Source organism: Manis javanica, chromosome 9, assembly GCF_040802235.1.
Source record: "Manis javanica isolate MJ-LG chromosome 9, MJ_LKY, whole genome shotgun sequence".
NCBI lineage: Eukaryota > Metazoa > Chordata > Mammalia > Pholidota > Manidae > Manis > Manis javanica.
The window spans coordinates 59,267,291-59,281,858 of record NC_133164.1 but is presented as its reverse complement, the minus strand read 5'-3'; the positions used below and the strand labels follow the sequence as shown (position 1 = coordinate 59,281,858).

At 41.2% G+C, this 14,568-nt stretch overlaps 1 pseudogene; it reads left to right on the top strand.

Moving 5' to 3' along the window:
- Positions 1-12,314: 12,314 nt before the first annotated feature.
- LOC108392099 (protein-L-histidine N-pros-methyltransferase pseudogene) lies at positions 12,315-13,470 on the top strand (annotated as a pseudogene).
- The last annotated feature ends 1,098 nt before the right edge of the window (positions 13,471-14,568 follow it).

The following is a 14,568-nucleotide window of genomic DNA, read 5'->3' as shown; positions in this document are numbered from 1 at the left end:
TTACCCACAGGCCAGCCCTCCAGAAATCTTGCCTTACAATATACTTGGTCCCCTTCTTCTGCAATGGTCCCTGGGTGAGAAAATGAGCATTGTGGCCAGACTAATGACATAACAATAGTGACAGCAATAAAATTATGACAATCCTCAAGCCCGGGGATTCAGCTAGGTTCAAAATCCCATGCAGGAAAAGGATTTAAAATGTCGACATGAGAGGAGAGACAGAGGCTTCCTCTAAAACTGGATACAATTAGAAAATATAGTTGGCACAACTAATCCTGAGAGAGCAACAGGAAAGAGGACAGCGTCAGACTGCACAAACCTGTAGAAAAGAGCAGACCTCACTGAACGGAGTAACGTACCAGAGCTGTGGCTCTGCGGGACCTGAGCCCTTCCCCCACCCCAGCGTACTTGCAGGAGGAAGAGAAATGGAGCAGGGAGGGAGTCGAAGGCTTGGGACCACTGAATACCTAGCTCCGGAGATCTGCACTGGGAAAGCAAACCTACATTTCATGGTGTTTTCATGAGACTCTCATGACTACCAGGTTCGAAAGTTAATACAGGCAGAGTACCTGGAAGACTAGGATTCCGACCACTTGTGGAAACCAGGGATCCATATCCAGCTGCTCTGGGACAAAAACTTATACCTGTGTGCCCAGTCCATTGGCTCAGGCAGTAGAGACAGGCACAGCAGCCAGGAGGTAGGGAATACCTCTTTCCTCCTCCCAGGCACCAGTACTGCTCCCCTGTGACACCCGACATTGCTTCAGGGGCTGAGAAGCTCCAGAGACTACAGCTTCTGGACACTAGAGGGTGCCATACACAGACATGAAATGCCAAAGGAACCTTGCCCAGAGTAAAATTATTAATACAACTCCTGAGAAAGATTTAAATGATATGGACCTCATGACTCTTCCTGAAAGGGAGTTCAAAATAAAAATCATCAACATTCTAATGGAGGTACAGAAAGACATCCAAGAACTCAGAAATGAATTCAGGTCGGAGATCCAATCGTTGAAGAGCACCATGGAGGGTATTAAAAGCAGGTTGGATACAGTGGAGGAGACTATAAATGACATAGAAACTAGAGAAGAGGAATACAAAAAAGCTGGGGCACAGAGAGAAAAAAGGATCTCTAAGAATGAAAAATATTGAGAGAACTGAGTTACCAATCCAAACGAAACAATATTTGCATTATAGGGATACCAGAAGAAGAAGAGAGAGAGAAAGGGATAGAAAGTGACTTTGAGGAGGTAGTTGCTGAAAACTTCACAATCTGGGGAAGGAGATAGTCTCTCAGGCCATGGAGATCCACAGATCTCCCAAGACAAGGGACCCAAGGAAGACAACAGCAAAACACATAGTAATTAAACTAGGAAAAATCAAGGATAAGGACAGACTCCTAAAAGCAGCCAGAGAGAGAAATAAGATCACATACAAAGGAAAGCCCATCAGGCTAACATCTGACTTCTCAGCAGAAACCTTACGGGCCAGAACGGAGTGGCATGATGTATTTAATGCCATGAAGCAGAAGGGCCTAGAACCAAGATTACTTTATCCAGCAAGATTATCATTTAAATTTGAAGGAGGGAATAAACAATTTCCAGATAAGCAAAAGCTGAGAGAATTTACCTCCCACAAACCATCTCTACAGTAAATTTTGGAGGGACTGCTATAGATGGAAGTGTTCCTAGGGTTGGATAGCTGTCACCAGAGGTAATAAAACCACAGTAAAGAAAGTAGAACAGCTAATTATGAAGCAAAAGCAAAATTAAATTAACTATCCTCAAAGTCAATCAAGGGATAGACAAAAAGTACAGAATTTGATATCTAATATATAAAGAATGAAGGAGGAAGAAAAAGGAGGAGAAATAGAAAAGAACCTTTAGATTCTGTTTGTAACAACATAATAAGTTAGTTAAGTTAGACTCTTAGATAGTACAGAAAGTAACCTGGAAGCTTTGGGAACCACGAATCTGAACCCTGAAATGGCAATAAGTACATATCTATCAATAATCACCCTAAATGTAAATGGACTGAATGCACCAATCAAATGACATAGAGTCACTGAATGGATAAAAAAAACAAGGGCCATCTATATGCTGCTTACAAGAGACTCACCTCAAACCCAAAGACATGCAGAGACTAAAAGTCAAGGGATGGAAAAAGATATTTCGTGCAGACAAAAGGGAGAAAAAATCAGGTGTTCCAGTACTAGTATCAGACAAATTAGACTTCAAAACAAAGAAAGTAATAAGAGAAAAAGAAGGACATTACATAATGATAAAGGGCTCAGTCCAACAAGAGGATATAACCATTATAAATATATATGCACCCAACACAGGAGCACCAGCATATGTGAAACAAATAGTAACAGAACTAAAGGAGGAAATAGAATGCAATGCATTCATTTTGGGAAACTTCAACACACCACTCACTCCAAAGGACAGATCCACCAGACAGAAAATAAGTAAGGACACAGAGGCACTGAACAACACACTAGAACAGATGGACCTAATAGACATCTATAGAACTCTACACTCAAAAGCAACAGGATACACATTCTTCTCAAGTACACATGGAACATACTCCAGAATAGATCACATACTAGGCCACAAAAAGAGCCTCAGTAAATTCAAAAACATTGAAGTTCTACCAAACAACTTTTCAGACCAAAAAGGTATAAAACTAGAAATAAATTGTACAAAGAAAGCAAAAAGGCTCACAAACAAATGAAGGCTTAACAACACACTCCTAAATAGTCAATGAACCAATGACCAAATTAAAATGGAGATCCAGCAGTATATGGAAATTAATGACAACAACAACACAGAGCCCAACTTCTGTGGGATGCAGCAAAAGCAGTCTTAAGAGGAAAGTATATAGAAATCCAGGCATATTTAAAGAAGGAAGAACAAACCCAAATGAATACGGTAACATCACAATTATCAAAATTGGAAAAAGAAGATCAAATGAGGCCTAAAGTCAACAGGAGGGACATAATAAAGATCAGAGAAGAAATAAATAAAATTGAGAAGAATAAAACAATAGGAAAAGTCAATGAAACCAAGAATGGTTATTTGAGAAAATAAACAAAATAGATAAGTCTCTAGCCAGACTTATTAAGAGAAAAAGAGAATCAACACACATCAACAAAATCAGAAACAAGAAAGGAAACATCACGATGCACCCAACAGAAATACAAAGAACTATTAGAGACTACTATGAAAACATATATGCTAAGAAGCAGGTAAACCTAGAAGTGGACAACTTCCTAGAAAAATACAACTTTCAAAGGCTGACCAAGGAAGAAACACAAAATCTAAACAAACCAATTACCAACAAAGAAATTCAAGCAGTAATCAAAAAACTACCCAAGAAAAAAACATCCAGGTCAGATGGATTTACCTCGGAATTTTATCAGACATACAGAGAAGATATAATACCCATTCTCCTTAAAGTTTTCCAAAAAATAGAAGAGGAGGGAATACTCTCAAACTCATTCTATGAAGCCAACAGCACCCTAATACCAAAACCAGGCAAAGACCCCACCAAAAAAGAAAATTACAGACCAATATCCCTGATGAATGTAGATGCAAAAATACTCAATAAAATATTAGCAAACCGAACTCAAAAATACATCAAAAAGATCATACACCATGACCAAGTGGGATTCATGCCAGGGATGCAACGATGGTAAAACATCTGAAAATCCATCCACATCATCCACCACATCAACAAAAAGAATGACAAAAAACCACATGAACATCTCCATAGATGCTGAAAAAGCATTTGACAAAATTCAACATCCATTCATGATAAAAACTCTCAACAAAATGGGTATAGAGGGCAAGTACCTCAACATAATAAAGGCCATATATGATAAACCCACAGCCAACATCATACTGAACAGCGAGAAGCTGAAATCTTTTCCTCTGAGATCGGGAACAAGACAGGGATGCCCAATCTCCCCACTGTTATTTAACATAGTACTGGAGGTCCTAGCCACGGCAATTAGACAGAACAAACAAATACAAGGAATCCAGATTGGTAAAGAAGAAGTTAAACTGTCACTATTTGCAGATGACATGATATTGTACATAAAAAACCCTAAAGACTCCACTCCAAAACTACTAGAACTGATATTGCAATATAGCAAAGTTGACGGACACAAAATTAACACACAGAAATCTGTGGCTTTCCCATACACTGACAATGAACCAATAGAAAGAGAAATCAGGAAAACAACTCCATTCACAATTGCATCAAAAATCATAAAATACCTAGGAATAAACCTAACCAAAGAAGTGAAAGACCTATACTTTGAAAACTACAAGACACTCTTAAGAGAAATTAAAGAGAACACTAACAAATGGCAACTCATCCCATGCTCTTGGCTAGGAAGAATTAATATAGTCAAAATGGCCATCCTGCCCAAAGCAATATACAGATTTGATGCAATCCCTATCAAATTACCAGCAACAGTCTTCAACCAACTGGAACAAATAGTTCAAAAATTCATATGGAAACACCAAAGACCCCGAATAGCCAAAGCAATCCTGAGAAAGAAGACTAGAGTGGGGCGGATCTCACTCCCCAACTTCAAGCTCTACTATAAAGCCATAGTAATCAAGACAATTTGGTACTGGCACAAGAACAGAGCCACAGACCAGTAAATGATAGTCTCTTCAACAGATGGTGCTGGCAAAACTGGACAGCTACATGAAAGAGAACGAAACTGGAACACTGCCTAACCCCATACACAAAAGTAAACTCCAAATGGATCAAAGACTTGAATGTAAGTCATGAAACCATAAAACTCATAGAAAAAAACATAGGCAAAAATCTCTTAGACATGAACATTAGTGACCTCTTCTTGAACAAATCTGCCCGGGCAAGGAAAACAAAAGCAAAAATGAACAAGTGGGACTACAGCAAGCTGAAAAGCTTCTGTACAGCAAAAGACACTATAAATAGAACAAAACGTACCCTACAGTATGGCAGAATATATTTGTAAATGACAGATCTGATAAAAGCTTGACATCCAAAATATATAAAGAACTCACCCACCTCAACAAACAAAAAGGAAATAATCCAATTAAAAAACGGGCAGAGGATGCATACAGTAAAACAACAAATTTGACTGGATCTATACTGTTGGAACTCAACCAAGAATTAGGAGAAATGCAAGTTGCAGTGCTCCAAAATCGTGCGACTATAGACTATCTACTGTTAAAAGAACATATCGGATATAAACAGTTACCAGGAATGTGTTGTTTTAATTTGTTTGATTTTTCTCAAACTATTCAAATTCAGTTAGACAATATCCATCATATCATTGATAAGTTTTCACAAATGACTAGGGTACCTAACTGGTTTTCTTGGTTTCACTGGATATGGCTGGTAATTGTAGGTCTGCTTTTGTTATGTAGCTGTATTCCTATTATGTTAATGTGTGTACAGAATTTAATTAGTAGTTTAAAACTATTCATGCTTATGTGACTCTACAAAAAGATATGTCAAAGAAATAATCAATCTTCCCACGTCTATAGCTTTTCTTCTTCCTTCCTAATTACAACCCTTTAGTAGAATTCGTGCCTCATATAAAAAATTACCAAGTATCATAATTCTTCCAAGTGGTAAAGATACCTCAAGACAAGTACTGGGCATAGAAACCACAGGGCATACATCTGCAAAAAAGTAAAAAGCTAACCTTTTCAAAGAATATTGCTTCTCTCTCACTTACCAACTTTACATTTCCCTGTATGGCCCCGGAATATGACTGGTTAGCCAGAGATGAGTAAGATTCCTCAAGGGAGGGACAACCTAAGACAGGCACAGTCACAGGAGGGCCATCAGGTGAGAAATTGGGAATCAACAGAAGTGAGGCTTAGAACCTGACCACCCTGTTTTGAGAGAAATCTTCTGCATCCGTGGGTGTTTTGTTGCCCTTGTCTAGCTTGGATTAATACTTAGTCTATAGGCGCAGACCTGATCATCTACATTTGCCCTCTTACAGCACTAAATTATGTTTTCTACCTTTATCATGCATCTACCTACCACTTCAGCATTTTATTAAAAATAATAATAATAATAATAATAAGGAAGAAATGTGTGATTCACACATAAATCAAGTATAAAAATCAAACAAATAATCATATCTGACTTGATTGTTTATAATTCATGATGCGTGATCAAAATCGAAAGTTTCTGTGATATGACTGCCCTTGCACTCTTCACCATGTAAGAACTTATTCACTATGTAAGAACTTGTTCACCATGTAAGAACTTGTTCATTATGCATCAGAAGATTGGAGACTGTTGAGAATTAGACTTGGGGTTGATTAATAATTGTGCATTGCGTCCTCTATACAGAATTTTATTGTTGTTAATAACCATTTGATCAATAAAAATGAGAGATGCCCTCTCAAAAAAAAAAAAAACCCTAAAGACCGCACTCCAAAACTACTTGAACTGATACTGGAATACAGCAAAGTGGCAAGATACAAAATTAACACACAGAAATCTGTGGCTTTCCTATACACTAACAATGAACCAATAGAAGGAGAAATCAAGAAAACAATTCCATTCACAATTGTATCAAAAAGAATAAAATACTTAGGAATAAACCTACCAAGGAAGTGAAAGACCTATACCCTGAAAACTATAAGACACTCTTAAGAGAAATTAAAGAGGACACTAACAAATGGAAACTCATCCCATGCTCTTGGCTAGGAAGAATTAATAATAGTCAAAATGGCCATCCTGCCCAAAGCAATATGCAAATTTGATGCAATCCCTATCAAATTACCAATGACATTCTTCAACCAACTGGAACAAATAGTTCAAAAATTTATATGAAAGCACCAAAGACCCCGAATAGCCAAAGCAATCCTGAGAAAGAAGAATAAAGTAGGGGAGGATCTCACTCCCCAACTTCAAGCTCTGCTACAAAGCCACAGTAATCAGGACAGTTTGGTACTGTCACAAGAACAGGCCCACAAAAGAGTGGAACAGAATAGAGACTCAGATATTAACCCAAACATGTATTGTCAATTAATATATGATAAAGGAGCCATGGACATACAATGGGGAAATGACAATCTCTTCAAAAGATGGTGCTGGCAAAACTGGACAGCTACATGTAAGAGAATGAAACTGGATCACTGTCTAACCCCATACACAAAAGTAAATTTGAAATGGATCAAAGACCTGAATGTAAGTCATGAAACCATAAAACTCTTAGAAAAATACCTAGGCAAAAATATCTTGGACATAAACATAAGCGACTTCTTCATAAACATATCTCCCCGGGCAAATGAAAAAAAAAAGCACAAATGAACGAGTGGGACTATATCAAGCTGAAAAGCTTCTGTACAACAAAGGACACTACCAATAGAACAAAAAGGAACCCTACAGTATGGGAAAATATATTGATAAATGACAGATCCGGTAAAGGGTTGACATCCAAAATATATCAAGAGCTCACCCACCTCAACAAACAAAAAGCAAATAATCCAATTAAAAAATGGGCAGAAGAACTGAACAGATGGTTCTCCAAAGAAGAAATTCAGATGGCCAACAGATACATGAAAAGATGCTCCACATCGCTTGTCATCAGAGAAATGCAAATTAACACCACAATGAGATATCACCTCACACCAGTAAGGATCGCCACCATCCAAAAGACAAACAACAACATATGTTGGTGAGGTTGTGGAGAAAGGGGAACCTTCCTACACTGCTGGTGGGAATGCAAATTAGTTCAACCATTGTGGAAGCAGTATGGAGATTCCTCAAAAAGCTCAAAATAGAAATACCTTTTGACCCAGGAATTCCACTTCTAGGAATTTACCATAAGAATGCAGCACTCCAGTTTGAAAAAGACAGGTGCACCCCTATGTTTATCACAGCACTATTTACAATATCCAGGAAATGGAAGCAACCTAAATGTCCATCAGTATATGAATGGATAAAGAAGAAGTTGTACATATACACAATGGAGTGTTACTCACCCATAAGAAAAAAACAGATCCTGCCATTTGCAACAACATGGATGGAGCTAGAGGGTATTATGCTCAGTGAAATAAGCCAGGTGGAGAAAGACAAGTATCAAATGATTTCACTCATGTGTGGGGTGTAGGAACAAAGAAAAAACTGAAGGAAAAAAGCAGCAGCAGACTCAGAAAACCCAAGAATGGACTAACGGTTACCAAAGGGAAAGGGACTGGGCAGGAGGGGTGAGAAGGGAGCGATAAGGGCAGGGAAAAAGAAACGGGGCCTTATGATTAGCATGTATAATATGGGTGGGGGGGCACGGGGAGGGCTGTCCAACACAGAGAAGACAAGTAGTGAGTCTACAGCATCTTAATATGCTGTTGGACAGTGACTGTAATGGGGTTTGTTGGGGGTGTACTTGGTGAAGGGGGGAGTCTAGTAACCATAATGTTCTTCATGTAATTGTAGATTAATGATAATAAAATGAATTAAAAAAAAACAAAATCACATGCAGATTAAATCCATAGCTGATCCATTCCATAGGCAGGCAGTAGCTAAGGATTCAGAGCAATCATCATGTGGCAGCTGCAGCCAGGAGTTTTATTCAGGCCATGCAGACTGTAGAAGAATATAACCTTAAGGGTGATAAGATACCTGTTTTAATGGCATAAGCATAGGCAAATCTTGTCTATCAGGTAGGATACATGCAAGAGAGTGGTCCTGTGATAAAACAGTGGCAGGAATGGGGTCTCATCCTGGTCTAGTATATCAGGCTTTCACCCCCCTCCCTGTGGGAGTTACAGATGGGTCGATATATAGGGCTATGGGAGGCACATGCACTGGCCATAAAGATCAAGCAAAACTTCCTCACGAGATGCTCTTACCTCCTGGATGTTTTGGGTACACTACCATGACCTTTGGGGCCTTTCAGCTGTTACTCCAGGCAGACACACAAGGCCAGATTCCAGGCCTTTCCCCCAAGGTGCCAGAAGGGCCAGCCATTGCTGTTCCATGTGTCAAAATGTCCAGTACCACGCCCATTCAACAGTGTATCCAGGGCTTAATGCAGTAGGGGCTGGCAGTAGGATGTTGCTCTACTGGCCATATCCTGGCTTCAATAGCTCTTCTTTGGTTTGTATGTACAATTGTATAGGAGAGGCAGCAGGAGTGTGAGCATGTCCACAGGGCTCAAAGCTCCTTTACATGGCTTCTCATTCACATCCATAGGCAAACTGACCAACCCCATAGATTATTGGTGTCCGACTTCAGGCCAGATTTCAACAAACCATTGTACCTCTCTATCATGCCTGCCCCAGTAGGATTATATAGTATATGAAATTTCCACTTTATTCCTAATTGCTACACCCATTGTTGTAAAGCATGCCCAGTAAAGTGGGTGCCTTGATTGCTTTCAATCCCATAGGCTGCAAAGAGATGCCCCAGGCCCCTCTTGGTGGTTTGCTGATCTGCACGACGTGCAGGAAAAGGAACCAATAGTCCAGTAGCCATGTCCACACAAGTCATGGCATACCAATATCCTTCTGATATGGGCAGAGGCCCAATATAGTCTATTTGCCGCCTGACAAGGGATATTGGCCCCTTTACTATTGTCCCATGTTGCTGTGGGACTCAGTGTAAGTCCCTATTAGATCACACAAGGCACTCCTCCCAGGCTCTGCTGACTTCTTCAGAGGTCATTGGCAAGCCCCACTGATGGGTTACAGCCCACATTGTCTTTTGCCCTGCATGCAATAAATGCTAGTGTAGCCATTGGGCCACATCAGAGGCAGGCTTTCCTTCTAGCCAGTGCACCTGGGCCAGTGTGTCTGCTTTGTCATTCCCTAGGGATGCCAAAGGCAAATGGCCAGTCACATGACATACAGTAGTTGTCTGTGCCACACCATTCTGTGGCCTTTGGGTCCAGTCTTGCACCCACCCCGCGATGGGATAGGTCGTTATTACCTTGGTCAGAGCTGTTCCAGCAATGGGGTCTGTAGCCAGCAAGGCATGGTATAAAGCACCAGTTGCTTCTCTATCAAGGTATACTTGACCTCTGCTCCTTTCCATAGTTTTGACCAGAATCCAAGAGGTTGGCGTGTCCGTTCAAGCTGCTGCTAAAGACCACATCCTTAACCATCTTCAGTTACATCTACATCTAGTTCACAGGGACTTGATGAATCCATTACATTCAAGGTCTGTATGACCTTGACTGCCCACTTGGCAGCAGTAAAAGCAGCTGCACATGTCTCATCCCAGTCGCACCCGATGCCCTTTTGTACCAACCGGTATAAGGGCTTCAGAATTTGTACCAAGTGTGGGATAAACACTCTCCAGTAGCCTAGAAGACCCAGAAACTCTTGTAATACTGCCACAGTGGTGGGGCGGGGAAAGCCTGGACCTTGTCTATAACTGTTTCAGAACAACTTTTAGTTTTACCAGCCAGACAACCCCCAAGAATTTCACAGACAAACCATGTCCCTGAACCTTGGTGCTGTTCACAGCCCATCCTTTTTCCTGTAGATGTTGTAACAGTCTAGGAACTACCCCTTCTAAATCTGAAAGAGAATCAGATGTGAGCTCAATATCATCAATGTAGTGATACAACCACACTGTTTGTGGTTTCCTCCATGTGGCCAAGTCCTGGGCTACAAGTCCATGACAGATGGTGGGACTGTGGAGATATACCTGTGGAAGAACAGTGAATGTCCACTGCCGGCCTTCCCACTTGAAAGCAAACGGTTCCTGGCTTTCCTGTGCTATGTCAATAGAGAAGAAAGCATTAGCAAGGTCTGCTATATAATAATACATTCCCAGTTTGGGGCTGAGGGTGTCCAGAATGTCTGCTATCAAGGGGACAGCAGCATGCAAATGGGGTGTGACTTTTTTCAATTCCCTGTAGTCTACAATCATATGCCAGGAGCTGTCTGGCTTTCTCACTGGCCACACTGGGGAATTAAAAGGACTGTGAGTGGGCTTTATGATGTCTACCCTCTCCAACTGTATAGCATTTTCCACTATCTCGAAGAAAAGAGACCCTACAATGCCAGTCACTACATGGTTCCCTAAGTCTCCAAGCAGTCTTCCAACTCACGGAGGGCTAATTCTGCAGCTTCTGGTGTTTTCACCCTTCCCCAGTCTGGGGAAAGTCCCACCTCTCTAGGGGGTACTTTACTTAATACCAATTCCCCACTAGGGGTTCACAAGTTGGAAGTGCCACAGCTGGGGGGATAATAACAGGTGAAGCGGCACCCTCTGTCACTGCATCCACTGGGGCCTCCCCACCATCCACAGGAGCAACCCTCCCAAAGGTCGTACCCATTATGACAGATTTCAGGTTTAGAGGCACCCTGCCGACTGTGCCAGGTTAAGTCCGGGGAGAGGAAATCCTGGCAGAAAATACCTCTAAAAACTGAAATCAGTCAAAGGGAGAAATAAAGTTTAAAACCCGTTTATTGCTCACAAACTGTGGTCCCAGGCTATCTTTCTCCTCTGCTCTGGAAAAAGCCAGCAAGCAAGCAAACCAGCCCCCTCCCCTTAACCTCTCAGGTTCAGACATGCTCTCAGTTGCACAGGTAATTATCCATTGATATAGAGATGAAATTCTCTCCACCCCTGAGGATATGCAAATGAACTAAAGCCAGGTGAGATATTCTGGAAATGTTACAATTTTACCCACAGGGGCTTGGCAATGGGAGGTGCTGACCCTGGTCACATTGCTGCTCCAGTTTTGTTAGGGGGACATTGTTTATTTTTCTTAGTTCTTGTCCCTGCTGCAAAAAAATAATTGTTAAGGGCAGAGACACAGTAGTGAAGCAGAGTAAAAGTTTTACTTAAAGTTATGCACTTAAAGAGAGAAATAAGTGTGGGCACCTGTTGGGGGAAGTCAGTTTGGAAACACAGTGAAGTCAGAGCACAAGTTGAGGAAGGAATTGATTAAAGATTTGAATGTCAGGGAACTGCTACTTAGCATGGAGCACATCCCCTGCCAACTCCTTAAGCCAGTGTCACCTGGCATCCAGTGTCTACTTGGATCTGCATAGTGTGAGAAGTGAGCCCTTACCACCCCCAGGATTTGGGGGAGCCACAGAGCACTGAAAGGAGTGAGATTATGTTCTGCAAATTTCCTAGAGGCAAAGAAAGGAGACTCTCAGGCAGGCTACCAAAAAGCATGACTATAAGCTGCAGTTCCATCCAGGTCATCCAGGCAACAATAATTTGCAAGCCTAGACCTGAGCTCTCAGCAGCCCCTCCCCCTCCCTACTTATCTGAAATAGGAGAGAGAGAGTGTGAAGATCTGAGCTGAAATCTAGAGGATTAGAATGAAGCAAAGTAACAGCCTGAAGGGGCTGGATGGGCAAATTGGCCATGATGTCTAGAGCTTGGGCGCCCGAGGTGATTGAAGTGAGCGGCCACAGCCCCTGATGAAACTGTTTGTGGGCTGGCTGTGCCTGAGCCTGGCATCTGTGCGGGTGGCATGGAGGACGTGGATGCTGTGGAGACTGCTTACCTGCTCCCTGTACATGAACATGAGGAGTGGTCCCGGCAGGCCAGCTGCTGCTGCAGGTGGCAGGAAGGAGAATCACTAGTGGTATGTGTGCAACAGAGATAAATTAATGTGAATCACTCCAGGCTCTTTGTTCAGTTACCTTGATCAAGGAACACAGATCTTCTTAAACATCATCATTGAGAAATAGGGCTGGCTATTCATACAATTATATCACTCTTTTGTGTCATTTGTTTTTAGCCTGTTTATGTCTAGAACTTCTATCAATTGGTTGCTAGGAAGAGGTTCAATGTTTGTGTTTTCACCAGATCAATTCCAGAGACTGCTTAAAATTAATTCAGGCTGGAAAACTCATAGACTTCTTGATTTAGGTGCTGGAGATGGAGAAGTCACAAAAATCATGAGCCTTCATTTTGAAGAAATTAATGCCACTGAAACTATGATATGGAAGCTTCAAAAGAAGAAATACAGAGTGCTTGGTATAAATGAATGACAGAATACACAGTTCCAATACGATATTATCAGCTGCTTGAATTTGCTGGACTGCTGTAATCAGCCCCTGACTTTGTTAAAAGATATCAGAAGCATATTGAAGCCAACTAGAGCCAGGGTCATCCTTGCCCTGGTCTTACTCTTTCATCCCTTTGTGGAAAACATAGGTGGGTGTCAAGTGGAAGAAACCATCAGAAATTTTGGAAATCAAGGGACCGAATTGGGAAGAACAACTGAATAGTCTGCCTGAAGTTTTCAGAAAAGCTGGTTTTGTAATTGAAGCTTTCATCAGATTGCCGTACCTGTGTGAAGGCAATATTTGTAATGACTACTATGTGCTGGATGATGCTTTGTTCTCAAACCAGTTTAAAGACATGGGGGATGGAATCTGCGGAGTCCTCCCCAGGAATGTAAACTCTAGAAGAGGGTCTGCATCTGCGATTATGGGAAGGGAGGAACTTTGTGGATTGCTGTACTAAATATCATGTAGAAATTTAAAAAGCCAAAATATGAATTACTTCTTTGCAGGATGTAAAAGGAATGTTTTCAAAAAACAAAAACCCAACTCTCTAACGATTTTTTTGTACCATTCATCTAGAATGACATGAGGAACATTATGTTTACTAGATTCCCCCCATCACCAAGTCCCCCCTACAAACCCCATTACAGTCACTGTCCATCAGTGTAGTAAGATGCTATAGAATCATTACTTGTCTTCTCTGTGTTGCACAGCCCTCCCCATGCCCCCCTCACATTAAACATGCTAATCATAATGCCCCCTTTCTTACCCCCTCCCTTATCCCTTGCTTCCCACCCATCCTCCCCAATCCCTTTCCCTCTGGTAACTGTTACTCCATTCTTGGGTTCTGTGGGTCTGCAGCTGTTTTGTTCCTTCAGTTTTTTCTTTGTACCTACACTCCACACATGAGTGAAATCATTTGATACTTGTCTTTCTCCACCTGGCTTATTTCACTGAGCATAATACCCTTTAACTCCATTCATGTTGTTGCAAATGGTAGGATTTGTTTCCTTCTTATGGCTGAATAATATTCCATTGTGTATATGTACCACATCTTCTTTATCCATTCCTCTACTGATGAACACTTAGGCTGCTTCCAATTCTTGGCCATTGTAAATAGCGCTGCGATAAACATAAGGGTGCATATGTCTTTTTCAAACTGGGCTGCTGCATTCTTAGGGTTAATTTCTAGGAGTGGAATTCCTGGGTCAAATGGTATTTCTATTTTGAGTTTTTTGAGGAACCTCCATACTGCTTTCCTCAATGGTTGAACTAATTTAAATTCCCACCAGCATTGTAGGAGGGTTCCCCTTTCTCCACAACCTCGCCAACATATGTTGTTGTTTGTCTTTTGGATGGTGGCGATCCTTACTGGTGTGAGGTGATATCTCATTCTGGTTTTAATTTGCATTTCTCTGATGACTAGCAATATGGAAGCATCTTTTCATGTGTCTGTTGGCCATCTGAATTTTGTCTTTGGAGAACTGTCTGTTCAGTTTCTCTGCCCATTATTTAATTGGATTATTTGCTTCTTGTTTGTTGAGGTGTGTGAGCTCTT